This window comes from Danio rerio, chromosome 4 (assembly GCF_049306965.1).
Source record: "Danio rerio strain Tuebingen ecotype United States chromosome 4, GRCz12tu, whole genome shotgun sequence".
Lineage (NCBI taxonomy): Eukaryota > Metazoa > Chordata > Actinopteri > Cypriniformes > Danionidae > Danio > Danio rerio.
The window spans coordinates 1,713,946-1,736,096 of record NC_133179.1 but is presented as its reverse complement, the minus strand read 5'-3'; the positions used below and the strand labels follow the sequence as shown (position 1 = coordinate 1,736,096).

At 36.9% G+C, this 22,151-nt stretch overlaps 1 protein-coding gene across 1 annotated transcript in view; it reads left to right on the top strand.

Annotated features, from left to right (window-relative positions):
• The first annotated feature begins 618 nt into the window (after positions 1-618).
• ptn (pleiotrophin) overlaps positions 619-22,151 on the top strand; it is a 59,024-nt gene continuing 37,491 nt past the window's right edge. Inside the window, 1 exon segment of the mRNA NM_001003981.2 lies at positions 619-784. The gene's annotated coding sequence lies outside the window, so the exon portion shown is untranslated.

The following is a 22,151-nucleotide window of genomic DNA, read 5'->3' as shown; positions in this document are numbered from 1 at the left end:
TTTAAATAAGTTTTAAGATCAATATTACTAGCCAACTTTAATTGATTGTCTACAAAACAAACCACTGTTGTGCAATAACTTGCCTGATTAACCAAACTTTCCTAGTTAACTTAATTAACCTAGTTAAACCTTAAAAATATAGAAAATATCGTAAATTTATATTTAGAAAAATAAATATTAAAATATTATGTACTGTCATGGCAAAGACGAAAGAAATTAGTTATAACAAATTGTTAAAAGTAGCATAAAAATGAACAATAATACTAACTTTTAAAAAGTTTTTATCATGCAATTTTGAGAGAAAAAAAAGAGTTGTGAGTTTTAAACATTTACGAGAATAAAAACCCAGAAATTACGAAATAAAAAGTATCACTAATAAGTAATAACTTTTATTTAGTCATGGAAAGAAGAGGCCTTTCACACAGAATGTGTTGATTTTAGCACCATACTAAAGTCTTCACCTTTTGTTTCCTTTCATACTTTCATCCTGATTTTCCCTCTGAAAGTCTCTCAGCATCAGTCTCTCTTTCTCGTCCCTGCAGTGACCTTGTATTAATGAGTGTGTGATTACGAGTCAGTTGGGCTTTCAGCTCGCTGCCTCAGCGCAAATACACAAACAATCCCTCCCTCCACACACACACACATACACATATGCATTCAGTCTGTCGCTCTCACAGATACCATTAGCACGGCTCTAGTGGATATAGAAAGCTAGGGATAAAAAGAGAGAGGAAGCAAAAAGGTGGAATTAGGAACAAAAACCAAACTATTCCTCAGACTACAGGTACGTAACTTTAAACCTCTGTCTTGAATTTTAGAGCCGCTGTAATGCCGTGACTTTGACGCTAAAACAAGGTTTCAGGAAGAGCTTGTTGTTTTTTTCCTGGGAGAAAAACGTGCGCTCAGATCCTGCTCTTCAGCATCGTCTCTCTGTCGCTCTCGCTCTCTCGTTATTTCTGAAGTACGCCGGGGGATGAAAGGCTGAGATAAATGCTGTTTTTCTGCCGTCTGAGGCCTTCGCTGGTGCTCAGCAGCGGCCGACTGAACCGTGTCACTCCACTGTCTGGGTTTAAACCGTCAGAAATCTCTTCCTGTGTCAGGAAATCTGAGGTCAGCTGCTGTTTGTGACCTCAGAGTCATATAAAAGTAATGAAAGTGTTTCTGCTGTGTTGGTTGTTGGAGAGGATGATTGAAGCCCACAGGCTGAATCTCAAGAAAGCCTCAGATTGAATGCACATAGTATTTTGCGTTAAGAAATTTTGAATGCTCACTGGAAGTTGTGCTATTACTGTCATTTGTATTTTTACTTCACAGTGAAGTCATGTAAAAGTAATGAAAGTGTTTCTGCTTTGTGGTTGTCGAAGGGGAAGCTTGAGAAAACTTGCTGGAAATGTCATCATGAATGAAAGCTCACTAGAAGTTAGTTGATTGTACGATTACTGTCGTTTTATTTTACAGATAAGTACTGTAATGCAAATTGTTTAGTATTTTATTCATTTAATTTTCCTTCGGCTTAGTCTCTGATTTGTCTGGGGTCACCACAGCAGAATGAACCACCAATTACTTCAGCAAATACCCTTCTGGCCACAACCCAGTACTGGGAAAGTTTAATATTTTAACTTAATTATATATAATACATTTTTTTTTTGTGTTATTTAATGTTTATAATGTGCCGCTGCTCTTTGTGACCTCAGAGTCCTATAAAAGTAATGAAAGTAGTTCTGCTGTGTTCATTGAAGAACAGAGGCTGAATCTCATGGAAAAATGTGGGGAATAATATTTCATTATTTTTAAATCATTTTTAATTTAATAGTATCACCTCAAATTTAAAGTATATAATATTTTGTGTTAAGAAAATATAGACCTAGTTTTATATTTTGTAGTATTAAACTGAATCATTCACTCATTCCAGATAGTTGTTTGTACTATTACTGTGATTTGTACACAAAGTACTGTAATGCAGTGTATTATATTATAATTAGATTTACAGTAATAATAGTTTTGAATATTTTTGTGTTGGAGTAAATGAATATGTTTAATTAATTTGAATTCTGATTTGCTTTATATTGAACTATTTTGATTAGTCAATCAATCAAGATCAATTTTTATTAGATTAGTTACTGTAGTATGTCGTCTCTTGTATTAAAAATGATAAATATTATTTTTTATTATAATGTTCAGCCACTGTTTGTGACCTCACAGTCATAAAGTAATGAAAGTGTTTCTGCTGTGTGGTTTAAGGTAACATGCTGAAAATATCAAATTAAAAAAGTAAATATTATGTAATTAATAAGATTTTGAATGGTCACTAGAAGTTATTTGATAGTACTATTACTTTAATGTGTACTTTTATTTTATAGTAAAGTACTGAGAAAAAGGTTTTAGATTTTAATTTTAAATGTTTTAAATTTGTCTTTATAATAGATTTTATTATATTTGCTATGCATGAAAGGCAGTGTATCGTATTAAATATTTTTACAGTAATTATTAATTATATCTTTATTAATATGTTTACAAACAGCGTGAGTCATATAAAAGTCATGAGTTCAAGTTTTTGTTTTGTGATTCACCTTAAATTGAAAGCAAATAATATTTAATGTTAAGAAATTTTAAATGCTCACTGAAAGTTAGTTGATTGTGCTTTTTTCAAATTTTTATTTTACAATAAAGTATTGTAATGCAAAATGTTTTAGATTTTAAATGTCGAATTTGTCTTTATGATTAGTAAATATTATATCATAGATTTTATTATATTTATAATATTTTTATTTATATTATATTAAATTTCCCAGAGATGGGTTGTGGCTGGTAGGGCATCCGCTGCGTAAAAACTTGCTGGATAAGTTGGCGGTTCATTTCGCTGTTGCGACCCTGGATTAATAAAGGGACTAAGCCAACAAGAAAATAAATGAACATTATATTAAATATTTGTGTTATATTAAACTTTATTTTGCATTACAGTAATTTTTATAGTAAAATTACAGTAATTTTTTTTATGTTTAATTTTCATTTGATTCTAATACTATTACTAATTACTAATATATATATATATTTTTGCATTACAGTCATAAATATTATTTAATATTTTAAACTTAAGTTAGATTTTTAATTTGAAGTATTTAATATAATACTATTGATATGATAAGAAACCATTTTTGCATTACTGCAATTATAGATTACCTGTAAATACAATTAGCTTTCATCAAAATAATATAGAAAATAAAAAATGGTATTTTGTTATTCTATATATTGTTAGCGTTAAAATAATTTAAATTTGTATATATAAAATTTTGTATACATTGTTAACAGATATTTCACAACAGATATGTGTAATTTAAAATCTTTTTTGTTTTCTTTCGATTTTAAGAGTGAAATTTCATATGTTCCAACCAATTTCCATGAGATTCACTCTTTAATATTTCTTGGTGTTTTTTCTTTACCTCTCGGATGGGATGATGTAAATGACATTGTTATTCAGGAAAGCGTGCACTTCTTGTACAAACTTCAAAGCGCTTCCTTGTAAAAGCATTTAAACAGGTTTGCTGTGGTCCAGCTTTTATCAGTCCGGCCCACATCTGTGTGTGAACATCCCCTCTGGGGCGACGGAGAGAGAGAGAGATCAAGTAAAAGAGCTGAACGCAGAGTGTTTTACCTTCCACCTTATCAGCATACATCTCATGCTCCTCCCTTCCTCGCAGTGACAGGTGAAAACCTTTCTGGAAATCTCTGCGGCTTACGTCTGCTGTTTTCTGCTGCTTCTTTTGAAAGCATCTTGTGCATGGGGGTGTGTTGTCTACATTCAGACATACACATATAGGGCATGTGTTTGGGGATGTGTGTGTTTTAGAGAGGCCGTTTTTCCCAGGGTGGTGTGTGTGAAGTGGGTCGTTCCTGACTGGAATGAGAATAAGCGGGGTGCCGTGCGACCCTGTGAGCTCTAAGCATCGGGCCTCAACGCCTTTGCTGTTGCCATAGTTATCGGTTAACCTATCAGAACCAGTCCTGCTCAACCGATCAGCCACATGTCTGCTGGTTTAACTGATACTGCTCCAGTTTTTGCACATTTGCACCAGGCATGTTCTTACACACACACACAAATTCATTATGCATTTATGAAGCGTGAGGGCGAGGGCAACACAGTGGCTCAGTGGTTAGCACTGTCGCCTCACTGCAAGAAGGTCACTGGTCCCGACTGGGCCAGTTGGCATTTCTTTGGAGTTTGCATGTTCTCACTGTGTCAGTGTGGGGGCTCCGGTTTCCCTAACAGTCCAACCACATATGTTATAGGCAGATTGAATAAACTAAATTGGCCTTAGTTTATGAGTGTGTGTGTTAATGAGTGTATATGGGTGTTTCCCAGTACTGTGTTACGGTTGGAAGGTCATCCCCTGCGTAAAACGTAGGATGCAATAGTTGGTTTATTCCGCTGTGGCAACCCCTGATAAATAAGGGACTAAGTCAAAGCTAAATGAATATGAAGTGTGCCTCACACAGGTGAGTGGGCTTGACAAACCACCTGTAAAAACACTCTTAACTCCCCTCTCGAAAATAAAAACACTCCCTCATGCATTTAATTCTCTGAGCACACAATTTCTGTGTGTATTGCCTCTTAGTGTTGATTTGCAGAATCTCCTCAATTGTAGGTCGCTTTGGTCAAAAGTGTCTGCCAAATGACAATCTAAATGTCTCTTTGTGATTTTGCCCTGAAGTTTAATCAAGTTGTTGATTGTTAAAGGTGGAAAGTAAGGGATGCACAATGCTTAATGTTCTTACATTACTTACATCTTGCCATAGTTATTGGTTAATCCATCCAAACCAGTCCTGCTTAACTGATGTCATATTCTCCTGAAGTTAAATCAAGTTAAGCAAGCTAAACTGCCGCTCTAGGCAAAGACCGATCACGCCGCCCTCAACTCGAAAGTGACCGGTTATCAAAGTGAAGACCAGGTGGTGAGGGAGGTGTGGCGGACATAACTGATGACATGGGTGGTGAGGGTGATGTTGCGGACGCCGCCCTCTATATTCTGCCACCCTAGGCAGCTGCCTAGGTCGCCTCTATTTACGCGCCGGCCCTGGTTGTGACTCAATAATTAAGGTGGAAAGTAGGGCTGAACATTCCCCAATATTCCCCAATCTCGACATAGTTAACGGTTAATCTATCAGTACCAGTCCTGCTCAGCTGATCAGCCACGTCATTTTGTCCTGAACTTAAATCAAGTTGTTGACTTCATTATGAAGGTAGGACTGCACAATGCCTTATTGTCTTACACTTTGTTACATAGTTTTTGGTTAACCTATCAATACCAGTCTTGCTCAGCTGATCAGCAGCATATCTCTCTGTGATATTGTGCTGAAGTTAAATCAAGTTGTGCCTCCATTTTAAATGTGAAAAGTAGGGTTGTGCAATACCTAATTGTATTACATCTTGCCATAGTTTTGGGTTAACCTATCAAAACCAGTGCTGCTCAACTGATGTTGCTTTCTCCTAAAGTTAAATCAAGTTGTGACTTTATTGTGAAGTGGGGCTGCATAATGGAACCATTTATGGAACCAAGACTTGTAACGCGTTTAACGGTCATCAGCATCTTAAATCCCTGAAAGTTTTTAATATTTAGATTTTTTTTTAAATATTTTAACGCTTATATTTGTATTTAAACATGTATAATATAATCTTTGCATAAAAAAAAAAAAAAAAGAATTACCGCTTCTAATGCAGAGTGAATCGGGAATGACAGTAAATTTGACATGTTTCTCTTCTGGCTGCCGTCATTAGTCTAACACTTTTGTTTCCTTATTCTAAAAGTCTTTATAACACCATTGTGGAGTTTTTCTTTTATTATTGCAGCAAATAGGATTGTAATTTTTTTTTGTTGTTGTTTGACTCTCTTTCACTGTGCTCCAAGTTTAACCAACTATGATGACTTCAGCTGCTGAGAAACAATGAAATATGAAAACGGTCCATTATAAAAGTGCAAAGTAGGGATGTACAATAGTTTAATTATTTACATCTCTGTCTGTTTTTTTTTTTTTTTTTTTTCTAAATTGAATACTTTGCTTTTGGCAAGGTGCAAACACAAACAAACACATGCATTGTTTTACTTAATATTTTTCCTGCTTCTGTGAAAGTAAAAGTAAAAATTTTTTGTTATTATTTATTTTTGAACTTGTTTTTGTCTTTAACTTACTCTTGTTGTTTTTGTTTTTTTTAGTTATTGTGACTTTCCCAGTGCTGGGTTGCGGCTGGAAGGGCATCCACTGTGTAAAACATTTGCCAAAGTAATTGGCTTATACTGAGAAAACTGAAACCTTAAAAAGGAAATAGCATCTCTAGGCCTTGTATTAACTGCTATGGCATGTTCTGTGTGAATGTCCCCTAATTAGTGCCTTACTGTAACCAATTAGGGCTTCTTTGCACACTATAATAAGAGCTATAATGATTTACTTTTTAATAATCGGTCTAAATTTAAAAGGATTGCAGAGTTCAGTAAAATCATTGTATGAATTATGATGCTGTAATTATTTCCCACTGTTAATTAATGATAAACACTGGCAGCCAATCAGAATCCATCTTGCTATAAAGAGCGCTAAAGGGGCAGATGACTTTATATATATTAATTTATTTATTATTATTTATGACTAATACATTTTTTACATTATTTTTCGATTTTTTGATTATTAGTGTTATAAATTGTATCATATAATATATACATTATTTGTTTTGCGCTTATAAAAAAACTGTTATAAAGAAAATATATATATTGTTAAAGTGCTTATGATAAACAATGTCATCATGCATCAACGTAAATGCTTATATAGTCATTATTTGTAATGCGTATGTGCCTTTTGCCGACTTTATTCCGCAATGTGCAGCATGCTGAAGATCTTTATGTACAGCACATAGACAGACTCTAATGAAAAACATAGGGAAACTGCTCTGAGATCAGCCGAGGTTGTCAGTGGAGATTAATCTTCCCTAGGTCTGGTCTAGTATGTGGGAACTGGTGGTTATACACACACTGGTGCACAAAAGCATGCTGGGAAGGGGTGCAGGGGGGGTTGTTGAATTTCTCTCTCTGTTCTGTTCGATTCCCTCTTTTCATTCAAGCAGCTTGAGGCCGCTTTCTCATACATTGGGTCGCTGAGGTGCAGGAGGCCGAAGGAAAATAACAGTCTTGCTTGTGTAAGGAACACACAGACACACACACACACACACAGAGTTTAAATTCTCAGTGCGATGTTCCATGGAAACACACACACACTCAATGATCCCTTTCCACCGGTTGCTCCCAGAGCTGCTGCTCAATGGGGAATATGTATATATAGATACAGTTTAAGTCAGAATTATTAGCCCTCCTGAATTATTACTGCCCCTGTATATTTATTTCCCCAATATCTGTTAAGCAGAAAGAAGATTTGGAGGCTTGTATCTGTGCATTGTGAAGTTTATTTGAGATTTCTGTGATGCTTCGGACTGATAGATTGACAGATTGAGAGATGAAGTCCAGCAGAGCTAATGCTGATGCAGGTCGCGGGTCATTTACACCCATTTACTCTTGCACTGAAACTCATTAGGTGTTTTCATAGTGTCTAAATGCCTGGTTCACTCTGCCGGCTTCTGATTGGCTGTTTTCTCCCATGAGAGTGATAGAATGACCACTTTTGCTTGGAAATAATGATCAGTTAATCCGTGAAACTGCTTTTCCCGGCATGCATCCTGCCATGGGCTCACCCTGCTGGAAGGTGCAGAGTGTCAGCGGCAGGGGATTATTGATCTTCTCCAGATCAGACGAGAGGCGGCTCAGCATTCGTCTCATCTGGATCAGCCTGTCTCTTTTTTTTCTCTGTCTATCTGTCTTGGTGACTGTCTGTTCTGCGGTTTTTGTCTGCCTGTCTGTCTTGCTGACTGTATGTCTGTCTAGTCAGCAAGACAGACAGTCAGCCAGTAAAACAGACTGATAAACAGTGAGTAAAGCAGACAGTCAGCTAGAGAGATAGGCAGCCAGCAAAACAGACAGACAGACATGCAGTAAAACAGATAGACAGTCAGCAAGATAGTCAGACCAACAGAAAGTGGGCAGAACACAGAGAAAGATAGACAGACAGCAAAACAGACAGACAGACTGACATACAGACAGACAGTAAGCAATATAGACAGACAGACGGGCAATCAGCAAGATAGACAGACAGACAGACAGACAGACGGGCAATCAGCAAGACAGACAGATAGACTGGCAGTCAGTAAAACATACAGAAAGACAGTCTGTCTGTTATGTTCTTTTTCTCTTTGCCTGTCTGTTTTGCTTTCGGTCTCTCCTGTCTGTCTAGGTGTCTGTCTTACTGACTGTACATCTGTCTGTCTGTATAGTCAGCAATAAAGACAGTCTGCTAGTCAGACAGATAGATAGGCAGTCAGTAAAACGGACAGAGACAGACAGACATGGACTCAGCAAGGCTGACATATCGACAGCAAGACAGACAGATAGATAGTCTGTCTTGCTGTATGTTATGTTCTATTTCTGTTTTGCTGGCTGTCTCTCCTGTCTGTCTGTCTGGCTGACTGTCTGTCTAGTCAGCAAGACAGACAGACAGTCAGTAAAACAGATTAATAGACAGTGAGTAAAGCAGACAGGCAGTCAGCTAGAGAGATAGACAGCAAAGGAGAAAGGCAGCCAGCAAGACAGACATCCAGTAAAACAGATAGACAGTCAGCAAGATAGTCAAACTGACAGAAAGTGGGCAAACAGACAGATAGACAGGCAGCAAGACAGACAGATAGACAGTAAGCAATATAGATGGACAGTCAGCAAGGCAGACACAGACGGGCAGTCAGTAAAACAGAGAGTCGGCAAGACTGACAGTTGAACAGTCAAAACACAGACAGACAGTCAGCTAGACAGGAAGAAAGACAGACAGTCTGTCTTGCTGTCTGTCATGTTCTATTTCTGTTTGCCTGTCTGTCTTGCTGGCTGGCTGTTTTACTGACTGTCCATCTATCTGTCTTGCTGACTGTCTGTCTAGTAAGCGGGACAGTAAGAAAAAACAGACTGATAGACAGTAAGTAAAGCAGACAGACAGCTAAAAAGACAGACAGCAAAGCAGAAAGGCAGCCAGCAAGACAGACAGTTAGTAAAACAGATAAAAAAGATAGACTGACAGAAAGTGGGCAAAACAGACAGATAGACAGGCAGCAAGACAGACAGATAGACACATGGACAGTCAGCAAGGCAGACACATAGACAGCAAGACAGACACAGACGAGCAGTCAGCAAGACAGAAAGATAGATGGGCAGTCAGTAGAACAGACAGACAGTCTGTCTTGCTGTCTGTCATGTTCTATTTCTGTTTGACCGTCTGTCTTGCTGGCTGTCTGTCTAGTTGTTTGTCTGTGTTTTGCTGACTGTCCATCTTTCTGTCTAACCTGCTAACTGTCGATCTGTCTGTTTTGCTGACTCTCTCCTGTCTGTCTGTGTGTTTTGCTGACTGTTCTTCTGTCTGTCTGTCTATCTGTCTGTCTGTCTGTGTGTGTCTGCTAGGGTTTGTCAGTGCCGGTGGGAGTGCGGTGTTGTTTGTGTTTGTCTAATGAAGTGAGATGATTGTCTCTCAGCATGAAGTCACCCGAGACTGAAAGAAAAGAAGCGGTGAAGTAAGTGCAGTGATTGACAGATCCAGTCACTCAATGGCTGTTAATGAACACACATTAGTTCTGTTCAAAACACAGATACCAGGAGAACATTAGCGGGAAGAAACTCATCGAAACGGCTAAAAACTATTCAGATATATGTGCGTTTATATATTTCAAGACCTATTCTGTAGATCAAAACAGATGACAAACCGATGTATATGTTCTAAAAGATGTACATTTTAATAAATATCTGCTAAAAATAGAAGTTAATTAATTAAAATAAATAATGATGGATTTAAATCAATAATGAAAAGAATCATTTTAAAATTAATACATAATAGAGGTGACACAGTGGCTCAGGGGTTAGCACTGTTGCCTCAGCAAGATTGTTGCTTATTTGATTCCCAGATGGCGTTTCTGTGTGGAGTTTGCATTTTCTCCCCGTGTTGTCGTGGGTTTCCTCCGGGTGCTCCGGTTTCCACCATAGTCCAAACACATGCGCTATAGGGGAACTGAAGAGCTATATTGGTCATAGTGTATGAGTGTGCATATGAGAGTGTATGGGTGTTTCCCAGTGATGGGTTGCAGCTGAAAGGGCATCCGCTGTGTAAAGCATATGCTGGGTAAGTTGGTGGTTGATTCCACTGTGGTGACCTCTGATGAATAAAGGGACTAAGCCTAAGGAAAATGAATGAAAAAATACATAATAAAATAAAAATAAATATAATTTACTGAATAATAAATTATAAAAAAAGTAACAAAACATATTTAAAATAGATATAAATTAGAATAAATTACGCTTATTTTGTAGATTTCAAAATAGGATCGATAAAAAAAACTGAATGAAAAGAAAATTGTGTTTTTTAAGAATGAAATTGAGTGTTCTGTGAACTTTACATTTAATTCAGTGTGTTCATTTTTACTGCTTTTATTTCAGATGTTTGCCCAGAGAACTTACTTATGTGTATATAGTTTAACTTAATGTTCTAAAAAATAAAATGAATGTTTGAAACTTATACAAAAATATATAATTTTGTACAGGGGTGACGCAGTAGGTAGTGCTGTTGGCTCACAGCAAGAAGGTCACTGGTTCGAGCCTTGGCTGGTTCAGTTGGCATTTCTGTGTGAAGTTTGCATCTTCTCTTCGAGTCCGCCTGGGTTTCCTCTGGGTGCACCAGTTTCCCCCAAAAGTCCAAAGAAAGGTGGTACAGGTGAATCGGGTAGGCTAAATTGTCCGTAGTGTTTGAGTGTGTATGGATGTTTCCCAGTGATGGGTTGCGGCTGGAAGGGCATCCGCTGCGTCATATATGTGCTGGATAAGTTGGCAGTTCATTCCGCTGTGGCGACCCCAGATTAATAAAGGGACTAAGCCGAAAAGAAAATGAATGAATTATATACAATTACATAAAAATATTATAAAACAATTTTTTTATATAAAAAATTATCAAAATAAAATTGAGTTCAAAAGTTATTTTTACCATCGCCTAAATCCTCATTAAAACCCAGCAGGATTTCTCCATTGTATTCATGATAATCTCCATGACTTGCACCAATACAATATAGCAAACCACAGTGCAATCTCATCCATATAACAGCGTTAAACATCACTCTTTTATATTGATATTTATTAATTTAGCAGACGGGCAGCATGGCGACTCAGTGGTTAGCACTGTCATCTCACAGCAAGAGAGTCGCTGGTTTGAGTCCTAACTGGGCTTGTTTGTATTTCTGTGTGGAGTTTGCATGATCTCCTCGTGTGTGGGTTTCCTCAGGCTGCTCCGGTTTCCCCCACAGTCCAAAGACATGTGCTGTAGGGGAATTAGGTAAGCTTAAATGTAATGTAGTGTAAGAGTAAGTGTGAATGAGAGTGTGTAGGGTGTTTCCCAGTACCGGGTTGCAGCTGGGCATAGAATAGTTGGCAGTTTATTCCACTGTGGCGACCTCTGAAATAGTGACTAAGCAGAAGGAAAATCAGTTTTACTCTTAAAAAGTGAGTTAACCCATTGCCTTAAAAGCAACAAGTTGATTTTACTTTATAAAAAAGTACTGACTCAACTTTTATAATGATGCATATAGTTTGTGTAACAATTAAAAGCCAATGAGTTTACTTTCTTTTTCAGTGTAAGTTTATCTGTTTGCTGTTATTACTTTTAAAGTCACAGTCTCATTTAGACACTCGTTAGCAAGCCGCCATCTTTAAAAAGAGCTTATTCGAAGAAATATCGTTCTCATTGAAGTAAAGCTCTTTAAAAAATGAGACGTTAAAAGCGTTGTGTGGTGTTTTAGCCTCTGCTGGGAGTCAAACAGCACTTATAAACCGCAGTAATAACAGATGGATCGATAGACGCCAGTACTTGTGAACCAGCGGCCTGAGAGATGGAAAGTTTGCTCCAAAACGAGTTATTAAAGATGATGTGATGTTGTTAATCACAGCGATAGAGACGAAACCCAAGCCCACCAGAGAAACCGCTATTGATCTGTGCTCGATAACACACACAATCTTTTCATTTTCTGTTTACATGCTGGACGGGTTTTGCTGGACTTTGAGATTTATTTCTGTGGCTTGTGTTCTTGTGTACAGTTTTGTGGCAAGTCAACATTTTGATTGTGTTTTGGTGCTTTTTATGTAGTTAGATTCGGAGTGATGTGTTTTATGAAAGCAGCTGACAGATTCAGAATCACTCTCTGAAAGATAGTTAACATAGTGTAATAATAATCTGTGTGAGTTTTATATAGGTGTCTAAGGCTTGTGTTCTTAAATTGCTTGCATTTTTGGAGAAGGTGGACATTTGGTTTAGTTTTTAAGCATTTTGGCACTTTTTAAGTTGTGGAATTTAGAGTGATTTGTTTTATGACATTGAAAATCAGTCTCTAAAAAACATATTTAAGTTATACTGTAGTAATAATAATAGTCTTTATGACTGTTATATATGTTACCGTGGCTTGTGTTTCTGTGTTTCTTGTGCATTGTTTGGAAAGTTGAAAACTGATAGAGGTTTTTTAAGGGTTTTGCTATCTTTCAGTATAATTTGGAGTCATTTGTTTTATGAAAGCGGAGGTTCATTCTGCTGTGGTGACACCAGATAAATAAAAGGGAAGCCAAAAAGAAAATGAATGAATGTTTTATGAAAGCTGCTGACAGACTAAGAGTCACTCTCTAATAAGATATTTAGATTAGTGTGGTAAAAATAATCTGTATGAGTGTATATATATATATATATATATATATATATATATATATATATATATATATATATATATATATATATATATATATATATACCACTCACCAATAATCTATCTACTTTAACTAAATATTTAACTGTATTTAACAATATGGTGTAATTACTTTCCTTACAATAACATTTGATTAAAAGTTCTCCATGTATTTTAGACAGACTGTTGTGCAACTATTTTGCTTGTTTTGACATTTAAAATGTCTTTTCATTGGCCCGTGCCATTAGAACAAATCCTTCGTGTTTAGCCCTATGTAAGTCTGAAATTTGCTTCATAGTGATCTTTAAAAGACTTAAATTTGACTTGATGAAACCTGCAGAAACTTTGTATATTTATGTATGTATATATACATATATTCTGGTATAAGGATAAGTTGCTCTCCATTATTGGACAGAGCACTAGGCCAGAATAAGCGTTTAATAGCATGGTTTGGTTTTTACTTTAGATTCTCTGTTTGAACACTGCTCATATCAGAGATGCTGCTGCACTTTTGTGCTGTGTTTTATCTGTGGAGTCATTATTCCTGTCAGCATCAGATGCCCAATTAAAGAGAGCAGCAGATAACATCCGCTCGCCACTCCTGGGAAATTATGGATTATACCCAATCAGTTTGTGTGTTGATTTAATGGCCTTTTCTATTATCGATACCTGCGGCAGGTAAAGGCGCTATGATTGATTGTTAGTGGCCAAATGAGGAGGTCAGATAAGTTTCGGTCGTGATTTACTCGCTTGCTCAAAACCGATGGAAACCCTCAAATAGATGCTTTAATTAGAATAAAAATTATCTCTTAAAACTGAGTTCAGGGGTTTTCAGAAAGGTGTTCAATAATGCTTATGTATTTTTGTAAAAAAAATCTGTTGTGAAAAAAATCTTAATTCATAGTTATAAATGAGTTAATAATTAAATAATAAATACATATTTTAATTGTAATTATATATTACATACAAAATAATTAATATAATATTATAAACGTTACAAAAGTGCTTAGCATAAATAAGTATACCCACATCTTTTAAATTCATATTTTTAATAGGAAGCTCTAGAATATATTTGTGCATGTATTTTACTATTAGTCAGTACTGAAGCCAAATCTGGAGCATATCTAACAAAATAACTTATGATACCGATCCAAAAACTAGTACACAGAACTTTGAATGTTATAGAAAAATATTAAATACAAATTTAAAAAAGAGGAAAAATCAAGAGAAGCAAAAAAATGAAAACGTAGGTAATTTTTTGTATTTTTTGCAATATTTTGCTTGAATTTAATTGTATTCTTTTTCAATTTCTCAATATGTTTGCTGACTAAATTATTATTTTAATAAATATATCAGTTTAATGAATCTGTTCTGTATAAATCAGAAGTGTGCATACTGGGTCCTGGAGGGCCGGTGTCCTGCAGATTTTAGCTTCAACTTGCCTCAACACACCTGAAAAGATGGCTGCGTCGCAAATCACATACTTATGTATGCACTCATTCAGCCGGTAAAATGAAGTGTGTAATGTTGGACACTTCAAGCACTCAACAAACGCAGGTTTGCTCGCGTAGCGGAAGGGGCAGAGCTATCGAGCACACATGTTAAATAACTAAGTTATTTTGGATGGTGAAAGCAAAATTCTCCTATGAGAGTGATTATAGTGCCTCCCGATGGTGAATGCGGTTATACTCACGTCAGGTATTATTTGGTAGTTTGGTCATTTATTTCACTGATTTGGCAACCGTCAAACGTCGTCAGGGAAACAGTTTTAATTTCCGCTTAGTAAAAAAACATTAGTGTTCCATTTGGGACGACACTACATACATATACTATGCTGTTGAGTGTGTAAGTGCATGAGTGTATAGTGCATAGTGTGCTATTTGAGACGCAACTGATGTCTCTAGAAAGCCTAGCAAGTGCTTGATTAGCTAGCCCAGGTGTGTCTGATTGGGGTTGGAGCTAAAATTTGCAGGACACCAGCCCTTCAGGACCGAGTTTGGACACCTCTGGCTTAAATGCACCATAATACATTGCCTATATTCACTGAAAAATAGAGAAATATTAATATTTTCGAGTCAGGGTGTACTCAAATATGCTGAGCACTGTGTATATCTTTTGCTTTCCTTTTTGCTGTTCAAAAAAAAAATCCATTTGGGTCCCACTAAAAATCCCCCACAATTGGAGTGACATGAGCGTGTGCAAATTTACTTAAACAGCCTCTTAAACAGCTCTTAATAAGTGGATTTAATAAGTGCTACTCGGGTGGCATCGCTTATCTGCTAGATTATGTGAGCTCATCCTCTCGTCTGGATTAAAGTGTAGCCGTGTTTCCTGATATCTTCCAAAACTGAAGCAGGAAAGCTAATCGAGGATGCGTACACCTACAAACCCCAACTCTAGTGATTCTCCAGCAATCGCAGGTCTGTAAATAAAGCTAAAAAACTATCAAAATCATTTATTGATTCGCCACAAGGGGGCAATCTGAGTAAACATTATTATTGTAAACACACATGATTCATTCGCTCCACAGTGGAGAAACATTGAATTATCTAAACATTTTGAAACAGTTGTGACATAACGAAACTCCGTTTGCTGTAGTCATATGATTTCGCCAATTTAATATGCGCTCTAAACCACTGATACATAATAAACATAATGTATAAGTAAAAATAAAACGATTCATAAAGGTTAAAATAAAGACAAAAAGTATATTTTTAGTTGATTTACATCTCTAAAATGGCTTCTAACATCTCTTAGTAAGATCCAAACCGAAATAAAAGATTGGTAAAGGTTAAAATAAGCACAAAATTACATCTCTTAATAATTGCTTATCAGCTAGATTATGTGATCTCATCCTCTTGTCCGGATTAAAGTGTAATTGTGTTAGCTAAAATCTTCCCAAACAGAAGCAAGAAAGCTAATCGAGGACGCGTCCACCTACAAACCCTGTCTGTAGTGATTCTCCAGCAATCGCAGGTCTGTAAATAAAGCTTGTGAAGCGCAGGAGATGAATGGCAGCGGTCAGCGGTTCAGGTCGGCCGCGCCGCCCACAGTTACGCCCGCTTTTCTGCACACCTCGCTCGGCTTTTAGAGTTCAGACGCGCAGCTGAAGTTGCAGAACCTGCTGTGGGATAAAAACAATGACCTGGGCTTCAGTGGAGTGTGTGTTTCAAAGCCCGCTGTCCTACAGAGAGGATCTGCTTTAAAGAGACACCCACTCTTTCTGGGCCTTTGTGTCGCTTGCTTTCTTCTGCTTCTTCACACTCTGACCAAAAATAACACAACTCCTCCGTTTATATATACGGCTGAGAGTCCAGCATCCCAAACAGCAGCGGGGTATGAAGCCCACAAAAAATAGAGGAGCTCATGCATAATGCTGCCAAGGTGTTTAGCGATGCAATCTTTTATTTGTTTATTTATTTTGCTTTGGTGGGCAGTGTTTGTCATATACAGCTGATGACAAAATTATTCGCCCTTCTGTAAAATTTGGATTCTGTTACAAATGTTTCTGTTACAAATGCGCTGTTTAACAGAGAGAATTAATGAATTTAATAAGTAATTCCTATGGGCGCTGGCTCTAGTCCTGGCTGCATCAGTTGGCATTTCTGTGTGGATGTTCTCCCCGTGTTGGCGTGGGTATCCTCCGGTTGCTCCGGTCCAAACACATGCACTACAGGTGAATTGATTAACTAAATTGGCCGTAGTGAATGAGAGAGGGTATGGCTGTTTCCCAGTACTGGGTTGCAGTTGGAAGGGCATGTTTGCTGTGGTGACTCCTGATAAGTAAGGGACTAAGGAAAATGAATGAATGAATTCCTAATAACTATTTTCTCTTTTGTTTTTGTCATGATGGCAGTGCATAATATATTAGTTGTTCTGCAAGATGCTAGAATTCGGCTTAAAGAGCAATTTAAAGGCTTAACTAGGTGAATTACTCAACTCAATTTATTTATAGAGCACTTTCAACACCACATGTGGAACCAAAGTGCTGTATAGAAAAGCAATAGGGAAGAAACAAAAGAGGCAAATTTACAAGACAAGTAATTGAAAAGTATCATAAAATAAATAAGTTGTAACTAGGGAATTTATTGAACAACAGTGGTTTGTACTGAAGCCAATAAAAAAAAAAATGTGTCTAATGACTTTAAAAAATAATATTAAAAAGTCAAAAACTGCTTTTATTTTAGTCAAACTAAAATAAAAAATAAAGAAATGATGTTAGGTTGTTTTGTTGGGGAATATTTGAAAAATAATAGAAATTTCACGAATAAATTTGCCTTCAGCTGTATTTATCATAAATGCTAGATACTCTAGTTGATCGTCCGACTACAATGATTTACATGTAAGTTAAATACAGTGTAAACAAAGATTAAAGTTTTCCAAAAATACACTCAGTGTATTCAGAAGCCACAATGAATGCAATTTGTATGAACTAACCTAATTTTGAATGTTATCTTTTATTAATGTTGTCAAAAGATTAATCCTTTCCCAGAGATGGGTTGCGGCTGTAAGGGCATCCGCTGCGTAAAAACTTGCTGGATAAGTTGGCGGTTCATTTCACTGTGGCGACCCCAGATTAATAAAGGGACTGAGCCGACAAGAAAGTGAATGAATGAATGAATGAAAGATTAATCCTAAATAAAAGTTAGTATTTTCATAGTATATGCATGTATAATGTGCATATTTACTGTGAATTTGCACATGTTATTCATATATCAAATATTTAAATACAGTAGAATTTTATATGCATATATTTTAGTATTTTTTGTGTGTGCATTTATATAGAGATAATAAATGTATACTATGTAAATACATACTTGGATTTAGATGTGATTAATTGTGATTAATCATTTTGTTTTTTGAGCAAACGTGGGCATTTAAAACTCAAATGCGCATTTATTAATTAGTTTAGCTTGTTATACTGCTTAACATTGTTATTTGTTATCTGGTTTGAAGCTCCAATAGTTGTAGTTTGCTGCGTTTGGCTATTTTATATGAAATTGATTAATTAATAGATTTTTTTAAAGTTATTGCTATAATTTATTCATCGCTATCTGCTAATAATAAAAGCAATTGAAGTGTCGTAAAATAAACTGGACACAATGGTAAAATGTATCATGCACATGCACAGATGGCGCTCATCAAGTATTATGTACATTGTAATGAATAAATGCAAATGTAATGCCACACTTGTGCCTATCAGGCGTGTGTGTTTTAGAGTTTAAGATTGCTGAATTGCTAATTGTGCTAAATAAAACTACCCAGTGAGAAAAACTCTTCTGACGTTTCTGAGTGCAATCAAACTTAAAAATACCAGCAAGACAAGCACTTACGCCTGGATGTGTGTGTGTGTGGGCAAGAGGCGTAGAGAGCCTGACAGGCTCAATAAACACTAATAAGGGCCGTATTTCTCGTCTTTCTCTGAATTTCAGAAATTGCATTTCTCTAGTGCTTTCTTTCTTCATAGATTGCAGTGTGTGTGATGAATGTTGGTCTTACGCCGGCTGTTTTCTGCTTGATTTAAGAAACTGTCTGAAAGGCCTCAGCCCCTTGGCGTTTACTCTGAAAATCCTCGCCCTCAGCGTTGCTATGGATATTGTATGTTAAATGCACAGGCTATTTTTTTCTGCTGGCTTTATTTTGTAATTTGACTGCAGGGGGTGCTGTGTTAACAATACCAGCAGACCGCCATGCCAGCTTCATGCTTATTATAGTTAACGGAAACATTCATTCATTTGTTTTCTTATCGGATTTGTCCCTTTATTAATCTGGGGTCGCCACACCGGAATGAACCGCTAACTTATCCAGCACATTTAATGCACAGCGGATGCCCTTCCAGCTGCAACCCATCACTGGGAAACTCATAGACTCTCATTCACACACATACACTATGGACAATTTTAGGTTACCCAATTCACCTGTACCGCATGTCTTTGGACTGTGTGGGAAACCGGAGCACTCGGAGGAAACCCACGCAAACGCTGGGAGAACATGCAAACTCCACACAGAAATGCCAACTGACCCAGCCAAGGCTCGAACCAGCAACCTTCTTGCTGTGAGGCCACAGCACTACCTACTGCGCCACTGCGTCGCCTACGATAAATCAGTATATTGACATTTTGTCCCCCCCGCTAATATAGTGTAACAGCTGACCTAACACAGGTGTAAACACTGATCTGGAGCAGGTGTGAGATCTCTCAGCGCCACTAAACTGGCCTGTTGTTGGCAAGTTAACTTCTCGCTTTGTTCTCTGTTAACTCACAAACACTGCAGGGAATGGCGTGAATCATTTTACATAACCAGGAGAAAACTTTCAAAAGCCCCGAACGCGGTGGTGTTTTAAGGATGAAGAGGTGAGGGGATGGGGGTGGGGGTGTTAATGATGAAGCCGTTGCTCTATTTTGGATGTAATTGCTTTGTTCACGCACCTGCTTCCAAAAGCACCATCTGTCATCATCTCGAGAAAAACTCACAAGACAATCCAACACGTAACGTCTAAATAATGATGCCGGGAATCGTGATGTGGGCTACGGAGATGCTAAAGACGTCTCCGCTAAAGGCTGTTATTTAAATAAGTTTTCATTGTGTTGTTGCCAGTATATATATATATATAAAAACAAAGTGCCTCACTGTACTTCCTGCTGTTTTTAAATATAGTATGCGAAGCAGTGTGCATTACGCAACAATAGATGTTATTAACCATTATAATCTACATTGCTCTACAAAAGCATGTTTAAAAGAAACATAGCAACTATCCAAACCACCTTAGCAACCATATTGCAATGCATTATGATCAGTGGAACACTGTAGCAGCTTGCCCTCATAACTACTTAGAACGCTCCTGCCAACCATGTAGAACAATCAGACTGCAGTGCCCAAATAAACCAACATCTATTTTCCTTCAGCTTAGTCCCTTATTTATCAGGAGTTGGCCTGCAGAATGACCCGCCAGCATATGTTTTGCATAGCAGATGCCTTTCCAGCCGCAACCCTATTACTGGGAAACACCCATACACCCGGAGGAAACCCACATTACACATTGACCAAACCGAGACTCAAACCAGCGACCTTCTTGCTTAAGGCAAAGATGCTGTGTAAAACATATGCTGGAATAGTTGCCGGTTCATTCTGCTGTGGTGACTCCTGATAAATAAAGCCACTAAGCCAAAGGAAAATAATTGAATGAAAATTTATATTTACACACAATACACACACACAATTACTCTGCCTTTCTGAATGTATATCTTATATTGTCATTAACTACTTTCTCAAACTAAAATTCTTATTAATTGTCTTTAGTTTAATTATTCTGCAGTTATATTTACTTTGCTTGTCTGAATTGATTTATATCTGGGGTGTTCAACCCTGTTCCTGGAGATCTCCCTTCCTACAGTTCAGCTCCAACCCTGATCAAGCACACATGATCCAATTTATTAGGTAATTACAGGCAGGTGTGTTTGATATAAGTTGCAACTGAAATCTCCAGGAACAGGCTTGAGCACCCTTGATTTATACAGAACTGGTAAATATATTTTATTTAATATTATTATTTATTCAAATTATTGTTTATTTAATTAAACTTACATTTTTAGCATTTTAGGTGAGTAAATTATAAGTAACTCTAATTAAATAACCTAAAAACAAAGTGATTCCTTACTTTTTCAGTGAGTAACTAATTACACCCAACACTGCATATCAATGGCGACTCTCTAAATTCTTTGATCATGGAGATAAGGTTTTAGTTGGTGGATGTGATATCCTTTAGGATGTTTTTCAATCCATTATTGGATTGGATTGTTTTAATGATGAGAATTTATTTAATGTCATTGTTACTCCCTGTGTGGCTCAGAGGATGAACATAATTATGATAACCCAATATTTTTTTTAATTCCCCTGAGACGTTAGCTGCTATGAATCGACACAGACAACGGACAAGGCAAAAAGTGGTTTGCTTTATTTATAAATAAAGATTAGAAAGAAAAAATTTGAATATTTAATCACCCAAAGTATATTTCCAAATGCGTACAATAAATGCAAAAGAAACAAGTAAGCAAATTAAAACAAACTTGATGAAGGGAAATAAAATAAACGGTGCCAAATCAAAGACAATAACATATTAACACCTGCTAACTAAACCTCTAAATAGTTAAAGACAAAACTAAAAATAGAAAAAAAACATCTTCGGCATCACATGCACCTCACTAAACTGCACTCCCTAGAACAAACATACAGAGGGTATCATCTACTGTATGTGTATGTGGGATGTATGTCACATGACATACTTTACTTTTACCTCCCTTTTAATAGATTCATGCAGTTTTAGTTTAGATCGAGGTGCCCAAATTTTTATGTACTGTATGAAGGGTAAAAAACTAAGTATCATTGAGAGCCGTGGGCTGCAAGTTTAAGTCGTCATTGGTAATTTTCTAATTTATTTCCTAATATTTAAAAATAAATAGAAAACATTACTTTAAATAGTATTAACTTATGCAGTATGTATATATATATATATATATATATATATATATATATATATATATATAAAAATTTAAACTAGAACTTTTTTTTTACATATTATATACAATAAAAACATAAACAATTTATAACACAGTGGAGTTCAATGCTGAATGCACTAGTGAAGCAGAATCTGCCTTTGCTTTTATTTGCTCACTGATGTCTTCAACCCAGGCTCATTCTGAAAACGTAGTACCACGGAGACCACAAAATACGTCCCGGGAGGTATGTATTTGTGCAGTTTTTGTTTTCTCGAATCCGCAAGAGGCCACTGTGTGCGCTTTTTCGCATCTCAAACGTCTCTCGCGAGCGACGTTTGCGCCTGCAATGTTCTCGTGTAAAGCCACCGGAGGCTGCTGTTGAGTGACCGTCTGTCTGACTGACTGATTGAAAGATTGGCTGGGCCAATCGGCCAACCCACCCTCCTTTTCCTTCTTCCCTAAATCCAACTGGTTTTACTGATTGACCCGCCCGCCTGATTGCTTCCCTAAACCCAAGCAACGATTTACAAAAGCCGTCCAGAAAAAGAAAAGCCCTCGTCCGATTTTAATCACGTTTTCGGATATCACCACATTCTTACCCAGTTATGATCTCGTTCACTTTATTTTTTGGATTCTTTTTTTGTCATACCTGATTTCTGGAACTGCTCTTCCCCAGACTCGAACCTGGTCGTCGCCGTCGTCGCAATCAGCTCCTCTCCGCGTCTCCACTCCGCCGACGAACACAACGAGCTAACCACGGCAAACTGGTTGCGCAAAGAAGAGCAGCGTCACACTGCCCCGTAGTGTTCGCTTAAAAA